The sequence below is a fragment of the Rattus norvegicus genome, chromosome 10 (genome assembly GCF_036323735.1).
Source record: "Rattus norvegicus strain BN/NHsdMcwi chromosome 10, GRCr8, whole genome shotgun sequence".
Taxonomy (NCBI): Eukaryota; Metazoa; Chordata; class Mammalia; order Rodentia; family Muridae; genus Rattus; species Rattus norvegicus.
Genome location: NC_086028.1, coordinates 23316622 through 23344435, shown reverse-complemented (window position 1 = coordinate 23344435; position 27814 = coordinate 23316622). Strand labels below are relative to the sequence as shown.

Genomic DNA, 27814 nt, shown 5'->3' with positions numbered 1-27814 from the left:
TGGTTTGTCACAGCAATGTTCGAGGTGAAAGAGAAAATTTTGAGATGCTTTATCATAAAAGTTAGAACTGAATATCTACAGTGAAGGCAATTTATGTTCATACTACTTGTTCCTGATTTTTGTTTTGTTAATTTGACAAATAATCAGCCAAAAAGAAATGGGTAAGGTTATAGGGAATCTTCCATACACACATTTATTACTCTGACAATCCATTGATTATGAATAAATAATTGAAAATTTCAAAAAAATTATTCTGCCTTTTACAAAATTCTGTTTTATTGTTTTTTTTTCCCCAAGCATTTTGAACATTGCTGTGGAAGCCACAACGCTTGAGAACTCACGCGTATATCTTCAATAACCACCTGATCAGGAGAAAATTCAAAAATTCATAAGGTAAGTGTGTCCTTATTTCTTACTTGGCCTATTTCCCAGGAAAACATAATGATGTTTTAATTATTAATGCAATGAAGTTTATTGCTTTGTCCTGAATATCTGAGCATTACGCAAAGCTATCATTTAAAATAATTACTGTTGAGATTTTCAGATGAGTATGAATAAAGTTAATTCACAATGTTCAACCAAATTTCCTCAATCTATTCTTGGTGGTAGGACTACTGCCATTCTATAAGACGCAGAGATATCAACATCTGCACGTGGACTTACATGTAGAAAGTCACAAGGTTGCAGCTATATTGTATCCAAAGGACCTGTCTACATGAACAGCAAGTGGAAAGTGTGGCTTTAAAAATATGAATGTATGCAATACTTTTAATATCACGATGACTGGTGTTGTCCAACCTGGATCTTACAACTTGAAAGACATTGGGCAAAGTTTGTTGGTTCCTACTTTTATAGAACAAAAAGGCTATTGTCATTGGATCCATTGTCTAGAAACTGTTGAGACATGTTAGTAAGTAATAGGACCATACTTTATCGCCTTTTCTGTGAACTGAGGAGAAATGTGCTACAGACAAACTCAGAAGGAACAGCGTCTGGTGCTGGGTGAGAAATGGTTGGGTAGGAGTTGTTTGGCTGGTTTTGTGTTTTGTTTTGTTTTGTTTTTAAGGAGAAAACAGGGACATCTGTCAGAAGGTGCACGAATCAGAGTTGATTCTGCTAAATTAAAGAGATCAAATGTCTGAGCCTCTCTGACTCCTCAATTTCTTATTAAAACGTATTTCTTTCGACTTTTCTTAATCCTGGATCCCCTAACAAGCAAGTTGACGTTAAGTCCTCCTTTCAGTATTAGAAATTTTAATGCTAGGAAAATGTGTGATGTGTGCTACAAGGCGATGTATGAAGCTGCTCCCTGCACATGGATCCACTTTGTTCATCTCTTTCCTAGATATAATTTGTTTCCTTTTAATGAGTTGTTTGCTTATCACCATGGAACTGAGAATACATGTTACTCCACAGACAAATGATAGAAAAAAAAGCAAGCAGTGGTCTTCAAGTCCAACGGCTTTTGATATCATAGCTATCATTCACTTTAAATTGTATATTTGAGCCCTTGTTGAGACAGGGAAGTTGGGCTGGATTTGTAAATAGAGTCTTCTGATACATGCACTACTAGAATGAGAAGATTGTGTATGACATTTTAGGATGTTTTGATTCCTGCCAGCAAAACTCAGATCCAGGCATGGTAATGATAATTATGCTATAAACCAACTACCTGTGGGGCTTGATTCTGCCTCTCCTAGGAGGAGATTAGTCATTGTGAGAAATAGTACAATTTTCTATTGATATGAAAACTTCAGACTTTCTAACTTGAGCCTGGCAGACATCTCTTAACTCATCTGAGACCCAGTTCCGTGAGGGGGGTGGATGCAAATTGAGGGAAGAAAGAGAGTTTTTCAACTTCTCTCAAACCCTAAAATTTTCAAAAAAATTTTTTTCATAGGATTTCTGATTAATGGAACCCTTGATTTTGATTTATATGATTCTATTATTCACTGTAAGGGGGGAAGATAAGTCACATTTTTTTCTATTTAATTTTAAAAATTAGGGCTAGCAGTGATGGAATTTAAAATCAAATTATCCTGTCAGAGTGACAGATAAATCTCAAGAGTTTCTAATGAGATTTCGCACTGTCAGGGCGCTGAAATTCTCCTTTCCCAGACTCCTTCATCCCAAGCTCTGACAGTGAGTGACAGCGAACATCTGCCTTTTGAAATATGGTGCTATTGGAGGTATCTGGTTCTTATTTAGAAATTCTGGGGCAGCTTGATCCTTGTTTGTTCTGGTTAAACAGGAAAAGGGGTCTACATCAACATCATGGTAAGTTTCTTTCCACCATGGAAGCTGTGGATAATTGCACCATACCTGTATGTGGTTAATGAAGTCCTTTCAGCAAGCCTACACTTGCCCTCGGATGTTGCTATTTTTAGGAAGATATTTACTGTGGATCTGGGATACATATGACACAATGTCCTGACTACGTTGCTTCCCTCTGTTTTCTTACTGTCTTAAATAAAATTGAAAACCATAATTGCTTTCGTGGTGTTGGCTTGACCTCTGTCGTGCTTCATTCAGCTAATAATTGTGTTGTATTGGATCATGGATTAAAGACGCCTCTCTACTTCTGATACCTAAGAAGGAAATGATTCTTTGCCGTACTTGGAGGTGAACGACCAGTTAACGGGTCTTAAGTGAAGTGACAGATGCCCCTTTTTTTGTCTTCTGCAATACATGTCTCTAATGAGGTTACTGCTTAAATGAACTAATGGCCGATAAATACTTTCACGTGCCTTGTAGAAAGAAAGGAAATAGAGGTTGATTATTGAGGAGAGGATCTTCCATGTAAGACAGTCTTGCTATAGAATGTCCTGCAAACTGAAGTTGATTCTGTGCTCACTCCGTTTTATTTCTCTGAGACTGCGCAAGGTCACAGGAGCTCAGTGGAAGCTTCTTTCTCCTCACATCCACAGGAGCCTTTCCTTCCCTTTGCTTTCTTTTCCTCCCTCTTCTTTACTAGCAAAAGTCATAATCACAATCTACATCTGAAAGATCGAACGTTGCTTACTCATTACAGCCCTGTGATTTCACGTGGTGGAATCCCTAAAACAGAAGATAGCAACCAGTAAGTGCCTCCCAAGAAGCCTGCTTTGGTGGCCCGATTATTATTCGAAAATGAGGCAAGGTAATGATATTAGGTAATAATTCAGAGAACAGACGATCCTCAGAAGACAATGTGGTTAGACACCTAAAGCATCAGCCCTGGAGAGCTGTTTGTGCTCTATGTTAGTTAAGAGTCTTAATAAAAGAACAGAAGGAATGGAAAACAACATAAGATGAAGAATGAATTACTTAAGATTAAATAGTTTCTATTACAGGAATAGGCCGCATGTACTGCTAATGGCAAGCATTTGCTCCAGACCCATGGAATGCTCTCGTCTCCCTATAGTATTGATAGGAAGTTTCTGTTAAGATTCATTTTTTTTCCTGGAACATTTGCATATAAATATAAACATCATTACTAGGGGCTAATTGCCCCGTAGGAACTAAAATGTGGGAATTAGCATCTTTCGTCGTTTTTATCATTATTTTTAAAGTATCTCTAACACGCATCATATTTGGTACTGCATGGCTGCAACAGATAATTACTACCATTAAGAATCTCAAACGCAAAATCAAAACCATTTGGAATGGCTTCCAGGGCAACCCAGAACAGTAAGTAGCCACCAAAATGAATATAGGAGGGCTTTGTTCATGCATATTCATAAGGGTACTTAATTTGACACTCCTAGTAGAGGGCTTTTGAAAGCTTATCAAAAGAGCGGCCCCCAAACAAGACCACACATCAAAGGTAAGAAGCCAGAGTTCAGCTCTCTCTGACACTCATCCAGTATCACTTGCAGGAGGCAAGGGCTAACACTGAAGGAATTATTTATTTTATCTATTCTGAGGAGGTAGCAGATTCTATGAAGATGTAAACCACATGCTCTGGCCTTCTTTGTCATCCATTTTATTGATCAGAAAGGTCGGGAGTAAAAGCTATTCACAGGCTAGATCATAAGCAACAACTCTGAGGAAATGGGCATGGAGATGGATGTGATTAATGTCCCTCGCTTGTGCCGAATATGAAGAAGTATTTGAGGCACGTCTTAGGCTCAGACAAAAAGAAATTGAATACAAAGGCCCAGCTATGGCCGAGGTCTGCCTATGAGGAAGTACTGCCAGTTTGGGGGTAGGGCACCCAGGTGCTTGCTGCCTTGTTGGAAGGCTGTGTTCAGAGGCGATCTTGCTGACACTTACACTTTTCGAAACCATTTCCATGACATTCAGCAAATGTTTGTTCTGGCGGAACAAATCTGTTAAATTATAGATTAGAAACAGCACAAAGAAGTCTTTACAAATGTTTCAGTTTCACACAAAGTAAACACCATTATATTTAAATGCAGTACTCTTTGTTAGAGTAAAACATCTACCTATCAGGGATTTTTCTAATGTTTATGCCTTCTCTCTCTTTGGGGTATAGATAACAGAGAGACAGAGGAAAGTTGGCAAGTGCCCTGCCATGAGCTGTGATTCAGAACATGCCTGCCCTTCAGTATTACTCTCCTGTTTTCCAGACTGCCTTTCCCTGGCGGCTCCTCCTACTACCCGCCTTTTCTGTATGTCTATCAACACTCTACATGACAACGACTGCTACAACATAACAGTTGCCTCGTTTTACTTAATGAGCATTTAATTTTCCTCATCTCCCCCATGTGCCTTCAGATAGTCGTTATATTTAGGAAATATTGGAGATTTGTAGCTTTAAAAGTATTCTGGGAATAAATACCAGGACATTACTGCACCTAACAGGGGCTTCCAGTCACATGCCTTGAGGTAAATGTAAAATGTTAAAACGATTCCTTTATGTTGAGGACAACAAAAATACAAGTTTGCAATTTGTTGTTGAAAGGACTTATTATTATGGCCATACATTATTTTTGGTGATAGTAATTATTTTAGCAATTGCCAAAGTAAGAGGTTTTATTTGTTTATAACCCTTAGTCATAACGTTAATAAATAATTTCATTGAGACATAACTAAAAGGACTAAATGATTAAAAATTCTGACTTCCCAAACTGCTCTCTAAAAACAGACCAATGTGGCATAAAAGAGAATTATACTTTAGTTGGTTACAAACATGGTTTAAAATATATTTTAGAATACATTTGAAGTATGATAAAAATATATTAAAACATTATAAACATATAAAACCATGACTATTAGGCTCTATATAGGATACAAAGAAATCCCAGAAATTTATTTGGGTGTTCAAATCTATGAATTCAATGTATTTGAAATTAGGAAATTATCAAAAAACATTTGTTTAACTCAGTACTATTTTTAACCAATAAATAAGGCTGATATTGGCTATTTTGGGAAAGGTACAACTATAAAATTCTTATTTACATACTATGGCAACATGATACTTAGATGGGAACCAAGCTAAAATTATAGATGAGTGAAAGTCAGTGTAGAATAAATATAAAGCTAATGCATTTTAATAGTGTATGACAAGTTAATAATTATCTAGGACATCTCCATACTGCTTTGCATAGGTAACTCCCTTTAGTTTTTGAAGAGTGTGAGTAATAGTGTCACCTCTTAAAGAAAAGATGAATGTACCTGAATTAAAATTTGAAAACGAATATGCATCAGAACATCATTGTTAGTTATTTTAAATGATAAATAAGACTTCCCTTTCTAATGCCCATAGAAGTTCTGCGGTACATATTTTGTAAAATGGTGAACAATGACAGCTTCAAAGTATAAAATCTTGAAAGCCCATAAAGATACTAAACTTCTATTGCAAGAGAAAAACAAAACCATAAGTACAACAGTGATTGTCATAGAAGATGAAGCAGAAAACAGTAAGAGCTAGAAGTCATGGCAAATTCAAGTAGTCAGTGTTTTCTGGATACAATAAGGCATTTACACATATGTATTCAGAGTAATTTTGATCTCATGACCAAGACCTGTGGAAGCTCAAGCCAGATTAAAAATCCCAGCATGGAAGCAGGTAGGTGGTATGGAAGACCCACCCATAGGTGAAGATCATTTGGCAACTGATAGCTTCTGGAAGATGGGCAGGTAGCTTTCCTAAAAGGTATTATCTCTGGTCACTATTACAGGTTTCAGTGAATGGCTACATCCTCAGACTGTATATAAACAACATTAATGGAAATTAATGGTGTCTCGCTAAGTTTTGTTCCTTCTTTTTCCTTAAATGAAGACAAACAATTGGGTGGATACAGATTGGGGGAGGGGGGTCTGGCAAGAGAAGAGGGAGGGTGATGCTTATTATCAAAATACAATGTATGAAATCTCAATGATTAAGAAAAATATAAAACCTGCCTCTCGTCTTTTTGTTGGTGGTTTTATTTAACTCTCTTTTGTTTTCCAGCACAACCAATGTTTAAGGGTAAACTAATCTATCCTGTGCAGAGAAAAAAAATGCCCTAGTTTCATTAATAAACATGCATATACATGAATATCAAATTCCTAAAAATTTTACAGAAAATCAACTCTTGGTTCAAAACATAATACTAATCCTTAACCCCATAACTGATCAGGATTCCAGGAATTGATTTATTCAAAAATGACTGTTATAAAATGAAACTTTAATTATACTTAATAGAAAAAAACCATTCAGATGTGATGGTCTATCTCTTTGTATTTACATGGAGTAGAATTTTCTGGTCTCAAGCCTTGATTTATCACCTGCCTTCAATTCTCAAGGTCTATATAAGTGTCACAGAAATTCTGTTAGAATAATGTCCACATCTTTCAATCAGTCAATACATGGAGCGACAAAGAGACAATCAGACTCTTGTGCAAGAAAAGAATAGGAAATAAAGCAGTGGACATTCAGCTCAAGCCCCGATGAAGGATAAGAGCCTTAACATTACGAAAGGGTACTGTACATATGTGTTCAGTTGGTATAGGGAGACCCTACGAGGAATGCAAGTAAAGCTTGACTAGAGTTGGATGATGAAATAATGAATCAAAGGGTGTAGGATATAGCCTAATGGTAAAGTGTATGACCAGCATGTGGAAGGCCATGGGTTTGATCTCATCATCACGAAATCATGATGACCATGATGGATTGTTTTGTATTGACACTGGGATATAAATAGTAGCTATATGCATATAAATACATAAATAGTTTCTTCTATTTATTATGTAAAAGATAGTATTAATATATTTCCTTTGTACATAATGGAAATTCTATATCCTAATGAAAGAAAATGTTCAATTATATATTTCGAGTATTTAATAGCTACACCCACTTCCATCACTTTGTACTTTTCTCACATGAGTGGTTTCCAAGTCCAATTTTCTTCTTCAGAAAAGTCAGCACCTGCTCTTCTATTGCCAGCTTCAACAACAATGGGTTAGTCACTTTATAAAACAAAAGCCCGCGGTTGGAAATGTGGTTATCTAGTTCACTGTTGTGCTCTTAAGACTTGACTGCTTAATAAGTATTTGTTGAATGATGAATGCGTGCTCCTTGTATGACTAAGCTGCTTGAATAGACACACTTTGTGCAAGGGAAGAAATGGAAGAAAAAAATAGGAGCGAAGAGAAGATAGGGACTCAGAGAAGCAGAGGCATAAAAAAGGTATTGTGATGAGGTTTGTTTTTTGTTTTTTGTTTTGTTTCGTTTTGTTAAGAAAGGAAGACATCAATCAGTAGGGGAAAAAGTTCTCATAGCCTACAAGAAAACTTAGACTAAATGAAAACTGCATTGGTGTGATTCGATGATGGCATTTTGAATCTCAGACTAAGCATATCTCCAATTTTTCAAAATGATATCTCATTATCGCTCCAACTGCTAATGCCAATTTCTGTGTTGTCCCCAGTATCTATGTAAGAATTGGGACACCATGCCATCTGACCAGTGTCTGGTTTGTGACAGTTCATAATTTTCTGCAACACAATAAGCAAAACAATCATTTTATTGTAGTTTTGAGCATGTTTTATTGTGAGTTATAAATAACTTTTTCCTCTTTGCAATATTGTCTCATTTACATTCTTAAAAGTACAGCTTTGCTCGGTAATTTTATTGTTTGACTATTTTACCACCAGGAGTTTTCATGTAATTTTGTATCTCCTTACATTTTTTATGGGAACTTTTGGGAAATGGACAGTTTCATAGGTTTATGAACTTTTTGTGTTTTATTTTTAGCATGGATGATATATGTTTAGATTTTACGGCACTTAATAGGATTTGCTTGAGAATTACTTGCCTTTTGGATATTGTCCAGTATTTTTGTAGTTTTGTGGTGTTCATATTTGAACAGTTTCAATGTCTATTCATTTAACATTGCAAAGAACATAGTATCAATCTATTGCATATATGGTAAGAATTTTGAGTCCAAATTCATTATTTTCTAACATTAATCATCAAGAATCTATGGAGATTCTATCGAAGAAATCTTCCAGTAATGTATGGTCCTACCTGACACAGGATGCCAATGAAAATGTGGCAGTTTCTAGCCACTCTATTCAACTCCATTTGGTAACACAACGACACTGTACTCATCGTTCAAGTTATGTAGCTGCCTGGACCCATGGCTGACTCAGTATGCTTGTATTTTGTGTGTTCTGTGTAGGATACATTTACAAACAATGTTACCTGTATGTGTGGTGTGGTGTGTGTGTGTGTGTGTGTGTGTGTGTGTGTGTGTGTGTGCATGTGTGTGTTTGTGCATGTGTGTGTGTGCTGTGTAGGCCAAAAGTAAATGATGAATGTCATTCCTCTCTTATTTGTCACATTAATTATTTTCATTTTAGTGTTATTTATTAATACAGCAAACTGATTTCATTCTAATATTCCAAACATATTTATAATATACTTGATTACCTCAACCCCCTATTAGCCTCTCCTTCTCCATCCTCCCACTCGTCCACCTTGTCTGCTTCCAAGCCCTTCTCGCACATGCACTCATTACCTCTATTGTTTTCTTTTGAGGAAAGTCTGATCCTTCCTCTTTGGCAGTCATGGCCTGTCTGTAGTTCCTTATCTAGGGAGGAGTGAGATTTCTCCTGTCTATACTGGCATGTCAAATAGTGATGTCTTGTTAAACATTTGTCTAGGTTACCTTATCAAGATTTCAAGACCTAAGCATACCAGCGTCTAGTAGATAGATATTCAATCTCTCAGCAGACATACTGGTCCTTTGGCTCTCAAATCTCCCTGTCTCCTATTCTGTAAATTCTCTGAGGATTAGATGTAGGGGTAGTGTTGTAGATGTGTCAATTAGGCCTGAGTTCTGCAGCCTCAGTAGTTCTCTGCATTTTGACCAGTTCTGGATTACTACAAAGATGGAGTTCAAAATTATACTTGCTTAGGAAAATAGCAGTAGTATGTTTACAGCACCAGGTTTACAGAATAGGCTGACAGTACCACACATACATTCCTTCTTATTGAGCATGCCTTAAGTACAAATAGATAATTGTAGGCTACCATAAAATGTAAAGGCTCCTATTGTTAGGAGTATTTTGCTGGTACAAGGGACACTATCAGGCATGGCCTTCATATGATACTGATACAGCAATATTTTTGCATAGCCGCACAGTGAATTCATGGATATCTTATTTTTTACCACAGTATGTTTGCTTTTTAGTAGTGCATTGACACTTTCGTCCATATAAAATAATAGAGATGGATTTTTATGAAACATATTTGAATGTTGACATATACTTTTACTCTAAACTCTTTCTTCTTAGAATAAATATGAGTGAGTTGCTACAACTATTTTGGAAAATGTTTGGATACACATACAATATTACAATATTAGGGGAGATGCAGATCATACTTAGTTGTGAGTTAATGGTAAAATCACATAGAAACTTTTATGCCAGACAGGTAATTCATTTCATTAGTATTTAATTATAGCATGATAAATGATCTTGTAAAACTCTGAATTAGTTAATATACATCAGTGAAATACTTTCTGAGTGTTTGCCTGTGTATGATATTTACAATGCATTTTCCAGTGCTGCTGTTAAGTAATGACACTTGACCACCTTTCTAAATCCACTTGCTATTAATGCCTTTTACTGTCACGGGGCAGGCAATTACAATAATATTTTCACTTACTTCACTAAAACTGCCTCTGTCAGTTAGCACTATAGCTTTCACGTGCTTTTAAGATTATTAAGCATTCATTTCAGCTCCAGTTTTGATATCTGCATTCAGTTATCACTCAATGTGGAATAATACTTTAACACAGGCTTCCAAATCTCCCATCAAAATTTCACATTTACAGCCTTTCATAAATGCCAATACCATTGCAGCACACCGTCAAAGATTGTCTGGAGAGGCGTCAAGGAAATAGTGAGAAAAAAGTTCAGTATCAGCTAGGAATTGGACTCTATACTTCCCAGATAAATTTGAGGAAAGCCATTTAAAATTAACTTCAGACAAGCAGTAATTACTACTGTGTAACGTGCATTATGTTTTAGAAGCACCAGGTAAAGAACATACAAATCATGGTTATAATAAAACACGCTGCTATTTACATGAAATTCCAACTCAATGAAGCACTTCGTAGTTTGCTTTACTAAATATATGTGCCTGGCAGAAGGTACCTCTGGTTCCATCTTGGATCCAGTGGAGGAACCTGTTGTCTTTCATGTTTTATGAACTTGCTACACAGTATTCTTTGTCCTCTCGCAGACAGCTGTCTCTGATGTAGGAAAGTGTCATCTCCTGTTGTTGTAGAAATATAAAAATAAAAAAATATATATTGATTGTCTTTTACCCCGCTGGGTCTACACCACATCCCAACTCCGCAGCGGCCCAGACCAGTCGCCCCACACTCATTACATTACTTAAATCTACACATGAGAGAACACACAACACAATAATCTTTGACCCAATTGGTAAGATATAATTGCCCACTTAAACATACAAAGCCAGGTACCATTCATCCCTTAGGAACATTGATAACAACCTGTAGATACACAGCGCAGAATCTTAACATCACCTGCCATGGCTTCTCCCCTCTCTCCGTCTCTCCTGTCTCTCCTCTCTTAGTCTCCTCCTCCTTCAAACTTCTCTTCCGCCCATCCTTCCTTCTCCTCCAATGACAGGCCTCCTTCTGTCCTGTACCTGCCCCTCACCTGTACTTTACAAATTCAACCGGGAGGTGGTTCTGGTGAAGTCATCTGACTTCTGAGTACATGACTAGGTAGCTGTCCTTTGGGCAGTGGAATTAGCATCGAAATACAGATAACTTCAGGGCAAACCACAACAATCTCCTGATTGCTCCTTTTGATGATTTATCTCTTAGTCCTAATGGATACTCAATTCCATGGTTTCGTTCCCCATAGATATGGATATATTTTAAAATTCTCCCCCTGTATCTGGGTTTAGCTTTAGTTTTGTTTCTTTGTTCTATTGTCTGTTTGTTTTAAAATAAAATGTAACCTCATGAAAACGTCTAAATTTTTCCTCAAGCTTCTTTTCAGTATGACTTAAACAAGTATCACCACTCAATTGTAAGGAGTCTCTCCGGGTTCCTCATGTTCTACCTAGCTCATTTTTCTCTTTTTCAGAACATTTATCATTCATTGCTCATCTGGCATCTTCAGATCTCTGCATCCTATATATGCACTGTACTTAAGCCCTCGATCCCAAAGATTACTTTTGCTTTCTTGTCTCCATCTCTTGTGCGTCACACAGTTTTGATTTTGTCCTTTTTTTTCATAGTCTCTTTTATCAGAAATTGATGACTTTGCTTTTTTTTTTAAAGAATTATACATACAGGAAGAGACTCCCTATTTTACAGATTTTCAGTCCTTCAACCAGGTTCCAAGAGCCTTGGCAAATACACTTGTTAAACTGAAATTGGAAAATCTTGCTAAATTTAGAAGATGAAATAAAAAGGTTGAGACTAGAATGAAATAGAAAAAAGAAAGAAAGAAAGAAAGAAAACTCACATTTCCTAATATGAATAGAAACAGGCATTGGTTGTATGTGACATTTCCCAATAATATGTAGGATGAATCAGAAAATTGGTCATTAATAGAGGTATCCTATACTAATTAGCTGAATAGAAGTGCTATAGTCACTCAAATGCATTTTTATATTACAAGGATTAACATGTGCTGGAAGGATTTACACATACCACTACCCTACTTTTGACTGAGACTTTCCATGGTCACTTATAGTTTTGCACCCCCTCCCATTTAGTAAGTTGCTATGATCTATGAGCCATTTTAAGTAGTTTTATAGTTCTTATTCAGCTTTAAAGTTAACTATATATCATTACACTGTTTTTAAATAACTGTCCTGTGATTAAAGAGTAATAACTAACCACCATTACTTTTTCAGCTTACAACAGCTCTCAGCAAAGCTCAGAACACTTAGTAGATAATTAAAATGCTTATTTAATTTTCATGCATGGTTGGCTAAAATAAAATATATTAAGAGCTTAGTGTTTGAAGTCAGAGTCAAATTTAGATCATAAGTCCTATGTTTAAAAGCCATGTGACACGACCCAAGTTTCCAAGTGCACTTCAGTCGTTGGTTTGTTTTCTTGTAAATTATATTTCTAAACTGAATCAAAGGCTATTGGGTTGCTGTGAAGATTAAAAGTTATTCTGTAATAAATTATTAATGGAGTTTTAATATATACCACAAATAAATTTTAGGTGGCATTTAAGTTTATTTTTATTCTATGGCTTTAAATTCATAGACAGTTCTTTGAAAGATCTCATATCCAGAGATTTCTTCTCAAGGACTTTCCTCAATATGGGTTTCAGCACTGTGCAAATCAGGCATTATAAAAACATGTTATATTTACTTTCATCAGAAAAGTTTTACGTGTTCATATTCATTTTAGGTAAACAGCAAGGAACCTGACTTTCCTTACTTTATACAACTCAGTATTTGCTCTTGCAGCCATGATTGACAGACAAGAAATGGATGGCTAAGTAGCTTTGTAGCATTAAAATGGAGAGTTAAAAAAGCAAGGGTTTGAGGTTGTGTGGGTGTTGTGTTGGTAAGGAGGACCATAAAGTAAGTAAATGAATAAATATGTAAATAAAATGTATGTCTACAAAATTAATAGACAGCACAGAAATTGCTTTCTTCGTCTTTGGTAAACATTTTGTTCAATAATGTTCTAATATGTGCTACCAAGAACAAATGGTGGCACCGTATGCAAGGTAATATCTAAACTTGAAATGCATTCCTCAGCTTTAAGCACAGGGCTATGTGCATTCCGAGCCCCGTTTGGAGACAGTATTTATTTTTTTCTGCAGTGAATGATTTTAATACATAGCAATATCCAGCTTTTCCACTGAAATGAAACAGAATTCCCTAGAGTACTTGTTCTTGTTCATTCCCATAGGATGGGGTGGGCATGCGTATGCTTACATTTGTAAGGTAAATTATATGCTTAGGGATGTAATAGCCCTTGCTTTCATGCATTTATTTTTTTTCCTCTAAGGAATTCAGCACATTTCATATTGGTTTTAGAAAAATGGAAAAGTAGATCTCATTCTTGACCTACCATCTGAATGCTGGAGAATTGCTTGTTTTCAATATTTTCCTCCAAACTCTATAATAAGTCATAAGGAGTCTGAGAAAATATAGAGAGAAATGTTGAGGCAGCAAAGGACCTGAGTGATACACAGCCTGTCATGTGTGTAAAATGATTATGCGGTATGTGGTTGAGGACAGAGAGAAAATCGTTCTAAGTTCGAGGCCACTGTGGGCTATATCATGAGACCAGACTAGGCTATGAAGTGAGATTCTATCTCAAAACTTAAAGCCAACCAGAAACTCACAAACTAGATATATAACAAGTTTTAAAATTTAAAAGAAGTAAAAGCATCTTAGTACAGTTCATTTATTTGTCCAAATTTCCAGAACAAAATTCAGTAAATAAATGAGAAAATCTTGGCTGAAAAGTAGAATTTTATTTCATTTTACATCAAAAGATATGCCAACTATTTCATGAAATTCATAGGCAAATGGATGGAACTGGAAAATATCATCCTGAGTGAGGTAACTGAATCACAGAAAAACACACATGGTATGCACTCAATGATAAGTGGATATTAGCCCAAATGCTCAAATTACCCAAGATGCACAGAACACATTAAACTTAAGAAGGATGATGAAAATGCGAATGCTTCACTCCTTCTTTAAAAGGGGAACAAGAATACCCTTAGGAGAGGGTAGAGAGGCAAAGATTAAAACAGAGGCTGAAGGAACCCCCATTCAGAGCCTGCCCCACATGTGGCCCATACATATACAGCCACAAAACTAGATAAGATGGATGAAGCAAAGAAGTGCAGGCTGACAGGAACCGGATGGATACCTCTCCTGAGAGACACAACCAGAATATGGCAAATACCTAGTCGAATGCCAGCAACAAACCACTGAATTGAGAATGGGACTCCTGTTGAACGAATTAGAGAAAGGACTGAAAGAGCTTGAAGGGACTTGAGACCCCATATGAACAACAATGTCAACCAACCAGAGCTTCCAGGGACTAAGCCACTACCCAAAGACTATATATGGACTGACCCTGGACTCTGACGTCATAGGTAGCAATGAATAGACTAGTAGGGGCGCCAGTGGAAGGGGAAGCTCTTGGTCTTGCCAAGGCTGGACCCCAAGTGAACGGGATTATTGGGGGGGAGGGCGGTAAAGGGGCAGGATGGGGAGGGAAACTCGCATAGAAGGGGAGGGGGAGGGGTTAGGGGATGTTGGCCTGGAAATCGGGAAAGAGAATAACATTTGAAATGTAAATAAGAAATAACCAATTTAATAAAGATGGAAAGAAACAGAAAAAAAAAGATGTGCCCACTATGTTTAAGAATATTTAAATTGTGCAATGGATAATATTTCATGTTTAAGGAAATATGTTTCAGCTAATATCATCCCCATGGTGTCCCTGGAGGCTCTTGTTTTCCTGGCACCTGTGACTTTCTGGTTGCTACCCATAGTTTCCCCATCCCCCATTGCTACACACCTCTGTTTCAATTTCCTGACCCTCTGTCCATCTCCCCCATCTCCTCCCATACTTGATCCTGCCCCTCTTTTTCTCTCTTTCTCCTCTCTTCTCCCAAGTCCCTCCCACCCTCTACTTCCTTTGATTATTTTGTTCCTCCTTCTAAGTAGGACTGAAGCATCCACTCTTTGGTCTTCCTTCCTCTTGAGCTTCATGTGGTCTGTGAGCTATATCGAGGGTATTCCAAGCTCTTTGACTAATATCCACTTATGAGTGGATAAATACCATGTGTATTCTTTTGTGCTTTTGAGTTACCTCTCTCAGGATGATATTTTCTAGATACGTCCAGCAACCAACAGATGGGGAAATGATCTTTACCAATCCTACATCTGAAAGAGGGCTAATATCCAATATATACAAAGAACTGAGGAAGTTAGATTCCAGAGAATCAAATAACCCTATTAAAAATGGGGAGCAGAGCTAAACAGAGAATTCTGAACTAAGGAAACTTGAATGGCCATGAAGCACCTAAAGAAATGTTCAACATCCTTAGTCATCAAGGAAGTACAAATCAAAATGACCCTGAGATTCCACCTCACACCAGTCAGAATGACTAAAATCAAAAACTCAGGTGACAGCAGGTCCTGGCAAGGATGTGGAAGAAGAGGGACACTCCTCCATTGCCAGTAGATTGCAAGCTGGTACAATCACTGTGGAAACAGTCTGGTGGTTCCTCAGAAAATTGGACATAGTACTACCTGAGGACCCAGCTGTCCCACTCCTGGGAATATACCCAAAAGATGCTCCAGCATGTAATAAGGACACATGCTCCACTATGTTCATAGCAGCTATATTTATAATAGTTAAAAACTCGAAACAACCCAGATGTCCCTGAAGAGAAGAATGGATACAGAAAATGTACATTTACTCAATGGAATATTACTCAGGCAAATGGATGGGTCAAGAAAATATCATCCAGGACTTCTGACTGATGTCTTCATAGTGAACTGGGAGTAATCAGGAGGACTTTACCTGAAAATGAAGGGAAGTGCTGCAGGTATAGCACTGATTAACGTGACAGATACCCAAGTGTTCTTTTGTGTATGGCGAAAATACCAAACAACTCTAATCGCCAGTCCAACTGAGTGTGCTATAAATCTCCATATCATTCATTCTCAGCCCATTATGTAAGTGTGCTTTCATTTTCTGTTTTGACAAATACCCATCATCACTTTGAAGGAATACATGAAATGTAATTGTTGCCACATTTATCTAATTCACTTAAATCAGTTCATTCATATGTAGGTTTGCATAAAACTTTCCAACACCTCATATTAGGAATCATAGTAAGGTTCCTATCACAGGGAGGATAGTGTTCCAAAGCCTCTGTTGAGTGCCTGCAATTCCAAGAGACACGAATAGATTTTATTATAGATACGTTTCTACGATCAGTTTTAATATATAAATTAGATATAGATGATTCAGTTCATCATAATGATAACACCATTCTCTTCACACAGAAATGTCTTCCAACTCAGGTTACGCAATGTCAACTCATCCTCTCATTGTTATACTTTCTTCTTCCCAGTTCTCTCTTGGGTACCTTTTCCTCGGAGGCCCCAGTTTTCCTGCTGTTGACAGTTTGAATTGCCTGGAGTCATTTTTCTTGTTATCTCTTGAACTCTTCCCACTGATACGGACTTTTTCATTCCTAGACTGTGCCCGAATTTACATTACACCCAAGCAGCTTAGCATCATTCCTTTCTGAGACTCCCTAAAGAAAGTTCCAAATAGGCTCAGTGCTTTTGGTATGGCTTCAATGGCAGTATGCTTTCTATATCTGCCTTGCAGCCACTTAATGTCTAAGCTATCTCAACTGTGCTGCCGCTGTGTACTGCACTATGGTTGTGACTCTGCTCTGTTTGAGGCACAGAAACAGTGAAACTAACATTTATCTCTGTTTTCTTCTTTTTATTTTCATAGATAGATTAGTTCTTACTCTAGATAGTATTACCCAGAAATTATTTTTGTGGTTATTTCTCTGATCTAGAAATTTAACCCTTTCATCAGGCAGTGAAGGCTTTCCAGCAGAAATTGAACATTTTCACTCCTAGTCTATGCTGCGTGCACGCACACACACACACACACACACACACACACACAACACGCACGCATGCACGCATGTGCACATTGTTATCTATGGAATTTCTTTCTGTTAAGTTTTTTTTTATTTTATATGAGTACACTGTAGCTGCCTTCAGACATACAAGAAGAGGGCATTGGATCACATTACAGATGGTTGTGAGCTACCATGTGTTTGCTGGGAATTGAACTCAGGACCTCTGGAAGAGCAGTATAACTGCTGAGGCATCTCTCCAGCCCAAACATGCATGTATAGACATGTTTGAGTTGTCAGCCCTGTTACTCTTGCTATTTCGGGCCATTGATGAAGAAAAACAAAGGGAATTTGAACATACTTCCTGCAAAAGTGCATTAGTCTCTATAGTAATGGAAAAGAGTTATGAGCTAAGTACTGTATACTGCTTAGATAAGCAGGACAAGAGTATATCGTGTTCCTAAAGGACAGAACAGTGTGAGGTCTGGCCACAGGAGACTTCAGTGCTGGTCTTTTTGCTTCTACTGCTATAATCAGACTCTATGATCAAAGGCAATTTGCTGAGGAAGGAGGTTTTTTGGCTTGCACATCCTCAACCCTGGTCCTCTGAGGGAAGCTAAGGCAGAACCTCAGACCAGGCAGTCATCTCTAGGCAGTAGCTGATTCAGAGGTCATGGAGGAGTGTTGCTTACTGGCTTCCTCACCATCGTTTGCTCATCTTGCTTTCTTATAGAACCCAGGACCATCAGCCCAGAGATGCTACCATCCTCAATGGTCTGAGAACTTCCCCATCAATCATTAAGAAAATGCCCCACAGTCTTACCTTTAGAGAGGTCTTCTGGATGCTTTTTTAGCACTTGAAATTCTTGCCTCTCAGATGGTATCTGTACTTTTATCAAATTGACGTGAAAATAACCAGAGCAATGGCATTTTACCAAAGAGTGTGGAACATATTTAATATTTTGAGAAATTTCTGCTTTATATTATTGAGCTGTCAGTGATCTGGAGTAACTATGGTAGTGAGAAGCAATGTTGCAGATAAGGGGAGTTTACTACACTCATGATGTCTCCTATAAATCCATCATGGCAAATGATAAGTATACTTTTACAAGAAGTGATTACATAGTAAACACTATGACTATCAAAGTCGATTCTCCTCAAGGTATATTATGCAGTATTTCTGCTACAGGTAAAACCTGTTTGTCCTGAGGAAATAGTACATTTCTACACATTTTCATCTGAATTCCATGCAGTAATCTGGCATAACTATAATTTCCCTGAAATAAAAATTCTACCCACATATTTGCACACCAAGTGTTTGAGTTCATTTCTGCATGGCACAGAAGAAAATAAGATTTTTGTGTTGTGTCATGGTAAATGAATAAATAGTTTTTCTATTCATTAGAGTGGACATAATAGAATAATTATATATTCATGGTGGTCAGTTTTCTATAAATATTGGAATCCAGTAATTGCTATAAAACTCCATGTTATTTATTCATTTGGAGACTTGAAGGAGCGTGCACGGCATGAAATATTCCTTTAACTAAAATATACACTTGTGTTACTTTTTTTGACCTTTGAGCTGCCATAAAATCCTCTTTGTTTTTGTTCTTTTAATATTTGATTTATTCCCCATCCTGAAGTAGACACTGTTTCAGATACAATGTGCATGTGTGCATAATTCTTTTGTGGCAGCTCTTCCTCTCCCAGATGGCAAAGACCTCGAATTTTCTTTTCTCTCTCTTGTTTTCCTCTCTTAAAGATGTAGGAAAACAAATGAAAATTGTCCATCCCATTTCCCCCACTTATTTATTTATTTTATTGAATTTTTTATTTACATTTTAAATAATATTCCCATTCCTGGTTACCTTTCCAGAAACCTGCTATCCCAACCCCCCTCTTCCTGCTTCTATGAGGGTGCTCCCTCACCCACCAACCCACTCCCTCCTACCTCCCTGCCATGATAATCCCCTACACTGGTGTACCTAGCCTTGACAGGACCAAGGGCCTCTACTCCCATTGGTGCCTTAAAGATCATCCTCTTCTACATTTGCAGCTGGAGCCATAGATGCATCCATGTGCACTCTTGGGATGTTGGTTTAGTCCCTGGAAGCTCTGGAGGGAAGGGGGTTTGGTTGGTTGATACTCTTCTTATGTGGTTGAAAACCCCTTCAGCTACTTCAGTCCTTTCTCTAACTCCTCTATTGGAGACCCTGTTATCAGTTATCAGATCAATGGTTGGCTGACAGCATTTGTCTCTGTATTTGTCAGGCTCTGGTAGAGCCTCTCAGGAGACAGCTATATCAGGCTCCTGTCAACATGCACTTCTTGGCATCCACAATATTGTCTGGGTTTGGTGACTGTATATGGGATGGATCTCAATTGGGGCAGGCTCTGCTCCACACTTTGTCTCCATATTTCCTCCTGTGAGTATTTTTGTTCCCCTTTCTAAGAAGGTCTGAAGCCTGTCTTGGGGTTATTGTCACTGAGAATTGAGAACGTGTAGGATTATGAGAATTCCTCACCTTACGTTTTGCCAGAGTTAGGACACACACATCTAAATAAATTCATAAAGCAAGCCTCAGAAGGCTTCTTTCTCCCATTTAGCCTCCAGATTATTTCCATAAAGGTCTAGCCTTCAAGTTTTAGGCTTCAGGAAAGAGAATATTTCATGCAAAACAGGAGCCATCTGTCAGTCCTCAAAAGCATAAAGGCTGTTGTCTTCTTCTTTTGTTTGCTATTAGAGGAGAGTAGAGTCCTTATTTTAGAAGTCTAAAATGTGATGTCCTCTTTCAAGCTCAGATAACTAGGTAAGATCACATTAATTTCACAAAACATTTTGGCGATTAAGGTGTTGCGGACTTCAGAAGTCAAAAAGGGGTAAACTGCAGATACGGAAAACCAAAAACATGGTTTTGTCAATAATTTGCAGTGGAATAAAACATGAAGATGGTCAAATTAACTCAGTGTAATACTTGGCTCATTCTGTTAGTTTCAACTGTATATTCTTCAATGTCAATTGAATGATCAAACTTAAATACAACAATTAGCATGTTGCTGTTCTTTTTTGAATAAAGGACACAGAATCAGACTTTGTCTTGTCAGTATTAACAATACATCATGTCTAACTTAACTAGGTTTTTACAAGTCACTGACAAAATGTCCAGATGGTCCCTCTCCAAACATGGTTCCCAAGAATTATATTGTAGAGAGGGTTGTGTCATAATAATTACAATTAAATTAGAAAGAAACAGCTAGTAGGGAGACCCCGTGATAACGATTCTTGTTAAGTTGTTCTTCAATTTTAACACCATCCCTTTTAAAGCAGAGAAGAGAGTAAGAGCTAGGACTATTACAACACTGGGTCCTATTACAGGTCAATATCCTATTAATACTTTTTGTCTGTAGAAACAAATTATACACATTCTGGAAAATAAACCAGTATTTAACTATAAAGTGAACATTGAATGATTGTTCTGATAAGTAATTTGTCTAGGTTTGTAGTGGGTCAGAAGACACAGTTTTTCAGTTACTACCTTGAGTAGATAAATTGGGGAGTTCTATTCTACCCTTTTGTAAGTCTTTTATCTGTTAATGTGTTTTTAATCAGTCATTTTTCTACATTATTTTCCTACCTAGTTCTAAAGGCAAAGAGTACACATACACAAAAAAATTTGATGAAAGTTATCATTAAGCTTGATTTAAACACTAGTGCTATACAGTACATTTAAAAAGTCATATAATTAAAGTTTTTATGTATTCTATATATAAACCAATGTGATCATTCAAGGTATATATTTTTCTTATTATGTTTATTAAATATATTGTGGGATATGTTATATTAAATGAAAGCCAAATTTTATTTTATTTTAATGCTTTTGAATCTCATGGTTTTTGAAACCACAGTTTTTCAAGACATTGTGTCAACCATTTTAAAATAATTTCTGAGTGATTAAAAACTGACCAGTCATCAAAAAACTTTTGGAATAAAATAACGCCTATAAAACACAGAGCATAAACATTCATTAAAAAAAATGCATGACCAAAGACAGTTTCTTTGTACTTCACATAGTCTTAGAATGAACAGACCTCACTGACACAGATAGAAATTGAGGAAGAAGTGTGGGTTATGAGCCAGTTTGCAGCTCTTTTCAGCTATGAAAAATAATAACAAGCATTGTTTTCTTAAGTGAAGAGCCAAAACTTTTTAAGCCTTTAAATTTAATAATAGTTTAGGGAAATATTTAATACAATTTAGCTGATAGTAACACCACCTTATTGGAAGATGATTATATACATATTCATCCAACATATTAAAACATTGTTTTCACAACTAACAAAATGACTCCTTTATTAATCATCAATCCAGGAGATCTATGGCTGTCTATTTACATCACTTCGCATTTTCACTGGCCAGCATTGAGCAGGTCAGAGCAGTACAGGTATTATACAGGGGAAATACTCATTTAATGCCTTTCAAAATTGTCATGGCTAATAATTAACTATAAAATATATTTTATATATAAAAATATATAAAAATAATAGATGGGAAAGATTTAAGTTAAAATCATGATAAAGAATATATGTGATATATGTAAATATTCGTATCATATATATATTAATTTAAAAACTGTGGGGATGAATAGATAAATGGAAAATAGTTAACAAGTAACACTCAAGGTATAGAACTTAGTCTTGCCTATATCCTTAGAACAAAGAGCTCTCTTAAACCTATAACATACCATAAAACTCTCAAAGAATACCTCTCTATTGAATAAATTATTGCCACTTATTTATAATGTAGCTATTGTTTGTCTGTTATTGGCAAGCCTTTGTTTTAGCTTAAAAGTATAACAATATAAGAAGTCAATGTATATACAAGGGAGGTTTTATTTTATTTATGACCCCAAAGTTGCCCCACCACCTAGTGCCACCCTTACAGAAACCCTCTGTCATTTCACCTCCCCTTCTCCTCTCAAATGTTCTCCTATTCCCAGATAATCCTTCACCTTGGAACATTAAGGCTCTGCTGGTTTAGTCACATTCTCTCCTACTGGGGCCAGACAAGGTAACCCTGTCTGGGTTCCACAGACAGGTTACAGCTTTAGGGACAGTGTCTGCACCAAGTGCTGAGGGACTCACGTGGACACCACGTCGCACATCTGCTACATATGTGCCATGGGCCTTGGTCCAGCATAAATGTTCTCTATGGTTGTTGGCTCCATCTATGAGAGCTTAGCCTAGGTGTCCAAGTTAGTTGATTCAGTCATGTGGAGTTCCTATTCCCATCAGGATCTTCCTTACTTCCCCCAACTCTTCCATAAGAGACATATGCATCTGTTTCTGTCAGCTGGGTGGAGCCTTTCTGAGGACAGTTATGCTAGACTCCTATCAGAGTATCATTAATAATGTTAGGGATTGATGCTTGCCCATGGGATGGCTCTCAATTTGGGCCAGTTATTGGTTGACCTTTTCTTCAGTATCTGCTCGATCTTTGTGCATGCATTGCTTTTAGGCAGGACAAATTTTGTGTTGAAAGTTTTGTGGGTGGGTTGCTGTCATTCTCCCTCCACTGGGTGTCCTGCCTGGTCCTGAAGAGGTGGATTCTTCAGGTTCCATGTTGCCACTGTTAGGCATGTCCACTAATGTCACCAACATTAACTTCTGAGAGCCTCCCCAATCCCAGGTCTCTGGGACTTTCTAGAAATTCCCTCCAGGGTTCTACCCCCAGGAGCTACAGATTTCAATTAATTTTCCTGGCCTTCTGGCCCTTTATCCTGTCTTCCCCACTCCTAATCGTAACCTCTCCCATTGTCCTCACCATTCCCTTTCCCACTCAGTTCCTTCACTCACTCTGCCTGCTATAATTAATTGATGCCTCCTTCTTTTTTCCCCTCCATCTTTATTAAATTGGGTATTTCTTATTTACATTTCAATTGTTATTCCCTTTCCCAGTTTCCAGGCCAACATCCCCCTAACCCCTCCCTCTCCCCTTCTATAAGGTTGTTCCCCTCCCCATCATCTCCCCCATTACTGCCCTCCCCCCAAGAATCCCATTCACTGAGGGTCCAGCCTTGGCAGGACCCAGGGCTTCCCCTTCCACTGGTGCTCTTACTAGGATATTCATTGCTACCTATGGGGTCAGAGTCCAGGGTCAGTCCATGTATAGTCTTTAGGTAGTGGCTTAGTCCCTGGAAGCTCTGGTTGCTTGGCATTGTTGTACATATGGGGTCTCCAGCCCCTTCAAGCTCTTCCAGTCCTTTCTCTGATTCCTTCAACGAGTGTCCTGTTCTCAGTTCCATGGTTTGCTGCTGGCATTCGCCTATATATTTGCTGTATTCTGGCTGTGTCTCTCAGGAGATATCTATACCCGGTTCTTGTCAACCTCCTTCTAAGTGAGATTCAAACACCCTTGTTTGGCCTTCCTTCTCATTTAACTTATGTGAGTCTGTGGGGTGTATCATGGGTATCTTGTACTTTCTGGGTAATATCCACTTATCAATGAGTATACAGCATGCATGTCTCTCGGTTATTTCACTCAAGACAATATTTTCTAATTCCATCCATTTGCCTTCAAAAGTCATTATTTCCTTGTTTTTAATAGCTAAATAGTCTATTGTGTAAATGAACCACATTTTCTGTATTTATTCTTTAGTCGATTGACATCTGGGCTGTTTCCAGTTTCTGACTTTTACAAATAAGTCTGCTTTAAATATAGTAGAGCATAGTTCATGTGGTATAATGGAATATCTTTTGGATATAAGCCCAAGAGCCGTATAGCTGGGTAATCAGGTAGAACTACTTCCAATTTTCTGGGAAAAAAAACAGATTGGTTTCCAGAGTGGTTGTACAAGTTCGAAATCTCACCAGCAATGGAGGAACATTTCCCTTTCTGTATGTGCTGTCCCTTGAGTTTATCTTAACCATTCTGATTGGTATAGGGTGGGATTCAGGGTCATTTTGATTTGCATGTCCTTTATGACTAAGAACGTTGAACATTTCTTTTGAGTGCCTCTCAGCCATTTGAGATTACTCTGTTTAGAACTGGACCCCATTTTTTAATTTGGTTATTTGGTTTGCTGGAGTGTACCTTCTTGAATTTTTATATATTTTGGATATTAGCCTCTGTCAGATGTAGGATTGTGAAGATTTTTTCCATTCTGTAGGCAGCTGTTTTGCCTAATTTACAGGTTTTTGTTGTTATTGTTGTTGTTGTTGTTGTTGTTTAATTGTTTGTTTTTTGTTTTGGGGTTTTTTTGGTTTTTGGTTTTTGGGTTTTTTTGTTTTTGTTTTTTGGTTTTTTTTTGTTTTTGTTTTGTTTTGTTTTGTTTTGTTTTGTTTTGTTTTTGGCCTTACAGAAGATTTTTCTCTTTCTTGAGGTCCCAATCAATTGTTCATCTTAGAGTCTGAGCCATTGGGATTCTGTTCAGGAAATTTTCTCCTATACCAATGCATTCAAGCCTATTCCCTACTTTTTGTTCTATTGCATTTTATGTATCAGGTTTCATGTTTATGTCCTTGACCTACTTTTTCTTGAGTCGTTGGCAGGGTGATAAACATGGATCTGTTTGCATTCTTCTGCATTCAGGCACACAGGTACACCAGCACCATTTGTTGAAGATGCTGTCTTTTTTCCATTGTATGGTTTTGGCTTCTTGGTCAAAAATCAAGTGACCATTATGTGTGTGGATTTGTTTCCGGGTCTTTGATTGTTCTCCACTGATTAACCTGTTTGTTTCTGTACTAATTCCATGCAGGTTTTATCAATATTGGCCTGTAATACAGCTTGAGGTCAGGAATAACGATTCCTCCAGAAGTAATTTTTTGTTTGATTCGATTCAGCTATCCTGGGATTTCTCATTTCTTTATATGAAGTTGAGAATTGTTCTTTCAAGGTCTGTGAAAAATATGTTGGAATTTTGATGGGAATTGCATTCAATCTCTAGATTGCTTTTGGTAAGATGGTCATTTTCACTATGGTAATCCTACCTATCCCAATTTCTTTCTTCAGGGACTTGAAGTTCTTGACATACAGATCTTTCACTTGTGTGCTTAGAGTTCCAACAAGATATTTTATATTATATTTATAAGTGGCTATTCTAGAAGGTTTTGTTTTCTGAATTTCTTTCTCAATCTGAATATAATTTGTATAAAGGATAGCTACTGCTTTCTTCTTTATTTTAAATTAATTTTAATTTAATTTGTTTTTAATTTTTTTTATACTCCATATTTTTTTTTCTCCTGGTCTACTCCCTGAGAGTTTGACATCCCATAACTCCTCCCTTCTCGCCACTACATCCCACCCAACCCTGTCTCCACAAGGATGTCCCCACCCCACACTCCCCACAGACATCTAAACTTCTTGGGGCCTCCAGTCTCTTGAGGGTTAGGTTCATCTTCTCTGACTGGACCCAGACCCGGGAGTCCTCTGTTGTAAATGGGTTGGAGGCCTCATCTCAGCTGGTGTATGCTGCCTGGTTGGTGATCTAGTGTCTAAGTCATCTCAGGGGTCCAGGTTAATTGAGACTGCTGGTCCTTCTACGGGGTTTCCTTTCTCCTTAGCTTCCTCCAGCTTTTCCCTAATTTAGCCAGAGGGGTCAGCAGCTTCGGTTTGTTGGTTGGGTGCACATATCTGAATCTGACTCCTTTAGTTGCTTGTTGGGTCTTCTGGAGAGCAGTCATGGTAGGTCCCTTTTTGTGAACGCCCCCACAGCTTCAGTAATGGTGTCAGGTCTTGGGGTCTCCCCTTGAGCTAGATTCCACTTTGGGCCTGTCACTGGACCTTCTTTTCCTCAGGCTCTTCTTCATTTCCATTCCTGCATTTCTTTCAGACAGAAAGATTTATGGTTCTGAGCTTTGGCTGTGTGATAGCAATGCCATCCCTCACTTGATGCCCTGTCTTTCTGCTGGAGGTGGAATTTCAATTATTTCCCTCTCCCCTCTTTCATCTAGGATCCCCCCCCCCCCATTTGAGTCCTGAGAGTCTCTAACTTCCCAGGTCTCTGGTACATTCTAGGGGGTCCTCCCAACCTCCTTCCTCCCGATGTCGTAGGTTTCTGTTCTTTTTTTCTAGCCCTCAGGGCTTCAGTCCTTTCTCCACACCCAGTACCAAATCATGTGCCCCTTCTCCCTACTCCCATCCCCTTTCCCTTCTTTTTCCCTCCCCTCTTCTTCCCTCCCATCCTCCCTCCTTCCCTCCTTCAGTCCCACCCACCATATGGTTGCTTTCTTAGAGTTAATTTTATATCATCCACTTTGCTGAAGTCATTTATCAGCTGTATGAATTCTCTGGTAGTATTTTGGGGGTCACTTATGTATATTATCAGATCATTCATGAATAGTAATATCTTGACTTTTTCATCCAATAAGTACCTCTTTGATCTCCTTTGTCTTATTTCTCTAGCTAGAACTTCAAATACCATATTGAAAAGATAGAAAGTGATCAGTCCTGTCTTGTCCGTGATTTTAGTGGGATTACTTTAAGTTTCACTCCATTTATTTTCATGTTGGCTATTGGCTTGCTGTATATTGCTTTGCTTATGGCAAGTATGTTTTTTGAATCCCTGATCTCTCTAAGACTTGAAGGCCTGATATGTTAAAGAATGAAGAAAGGTTGGATTTTGTTTAAGGAATTTCAGCAACTACTGAGAGAATCATGTGGGTTTTTTTTCATTCAATTTCCTTATATAGTAGATTATGCTGATGGATTTTTATATATTGATCCCTTGTATTCCTAGGATGAAGCCTACATGACCATGGGAGTGATGTTTTTAATGTACTCGTGCATGCAGTTTGTGGAAGTCTTACTGAGTATTTTTGCATCAAAGTTCATAAGCAAAATTGGTTTGAAACTCTTTCTTTTTGGAGTCTTTGTGTGGTTTAGGTATTAGGGTGACTGTGGCCTCGTACATTAAATTTGGTTGTATTCCTTCTGTTTCTATTTTCTGGAATAGTTTTAGGAATATTGCTATTAGCTCTACTTTTGAAACTCTAGTAGAATTCTACACTAAAATCACCTGACCCTGTGGGTTTTTTTTGGTTGGGAGATGTTTAATGATTGCTTCTATTTTCTTATGTGTTATAGGATGGCTAAGATATTTCACCTGATTCTTATTTAACCTTGTTACATATCTGTCTAGAAAATCATCCATTTCATGAAGATTTTTCAATTTTATGGCATATAGGCTTTTGAAGAAAGACCTAATGGTGATTTGAATTTCCTTAGCTTCTGCTGTTATATATCCCTTCTGATTTTTTTATTTTGTTAATTTGAATACTGTCTATGTTCCTTTTAAGTTAGTTTGGCTAAGGTTTTATCTATATTGATTTTCTCAAAGTACTAGCTCTTGGTTTTGTTGATTCTTTCTATTGTTTTCTTTGTCTCTAATTGATTGATTTTTATCCCTGAATTTGACTATATCCTGGAATCTACTCCTCTTGGTTTTATTTGCTTCTTTTAGTTCTAAAGCTTTCATGTGTGCTGATAATATGCTAGTATGAGATCTCTTCAATTTCTTTATAAGGGCACTTATTGCTATAAGTTTTCCTCTTAGCCCTGCTTTCATTGTGTCTCATAAGGTTTATTGCGTTGTGCCTCCATTTTCATTGAATTCTAGAAAGTCTTTAATGTTTTTCTTTATGTCTTGACTGACTAAGTAACCATTGATTAGAAAGTTGTTTGTTTTCCATGCATATGTAGGCATTCTCTTTAATTTGTTTTGTTTTG

At 37.4% G+C, this 27814-nt stretch overlaps 1 pseudogene; it reads left to right on the top strand.

Moving 5' to 3' along the window:
- Nucleotides 1–27814, top strand: part of LOC108352072 (uncharacterized) — a 2585468-nt pseudogene that overhangs the window by 1240417 nt on the left and 1317237 nt on the right.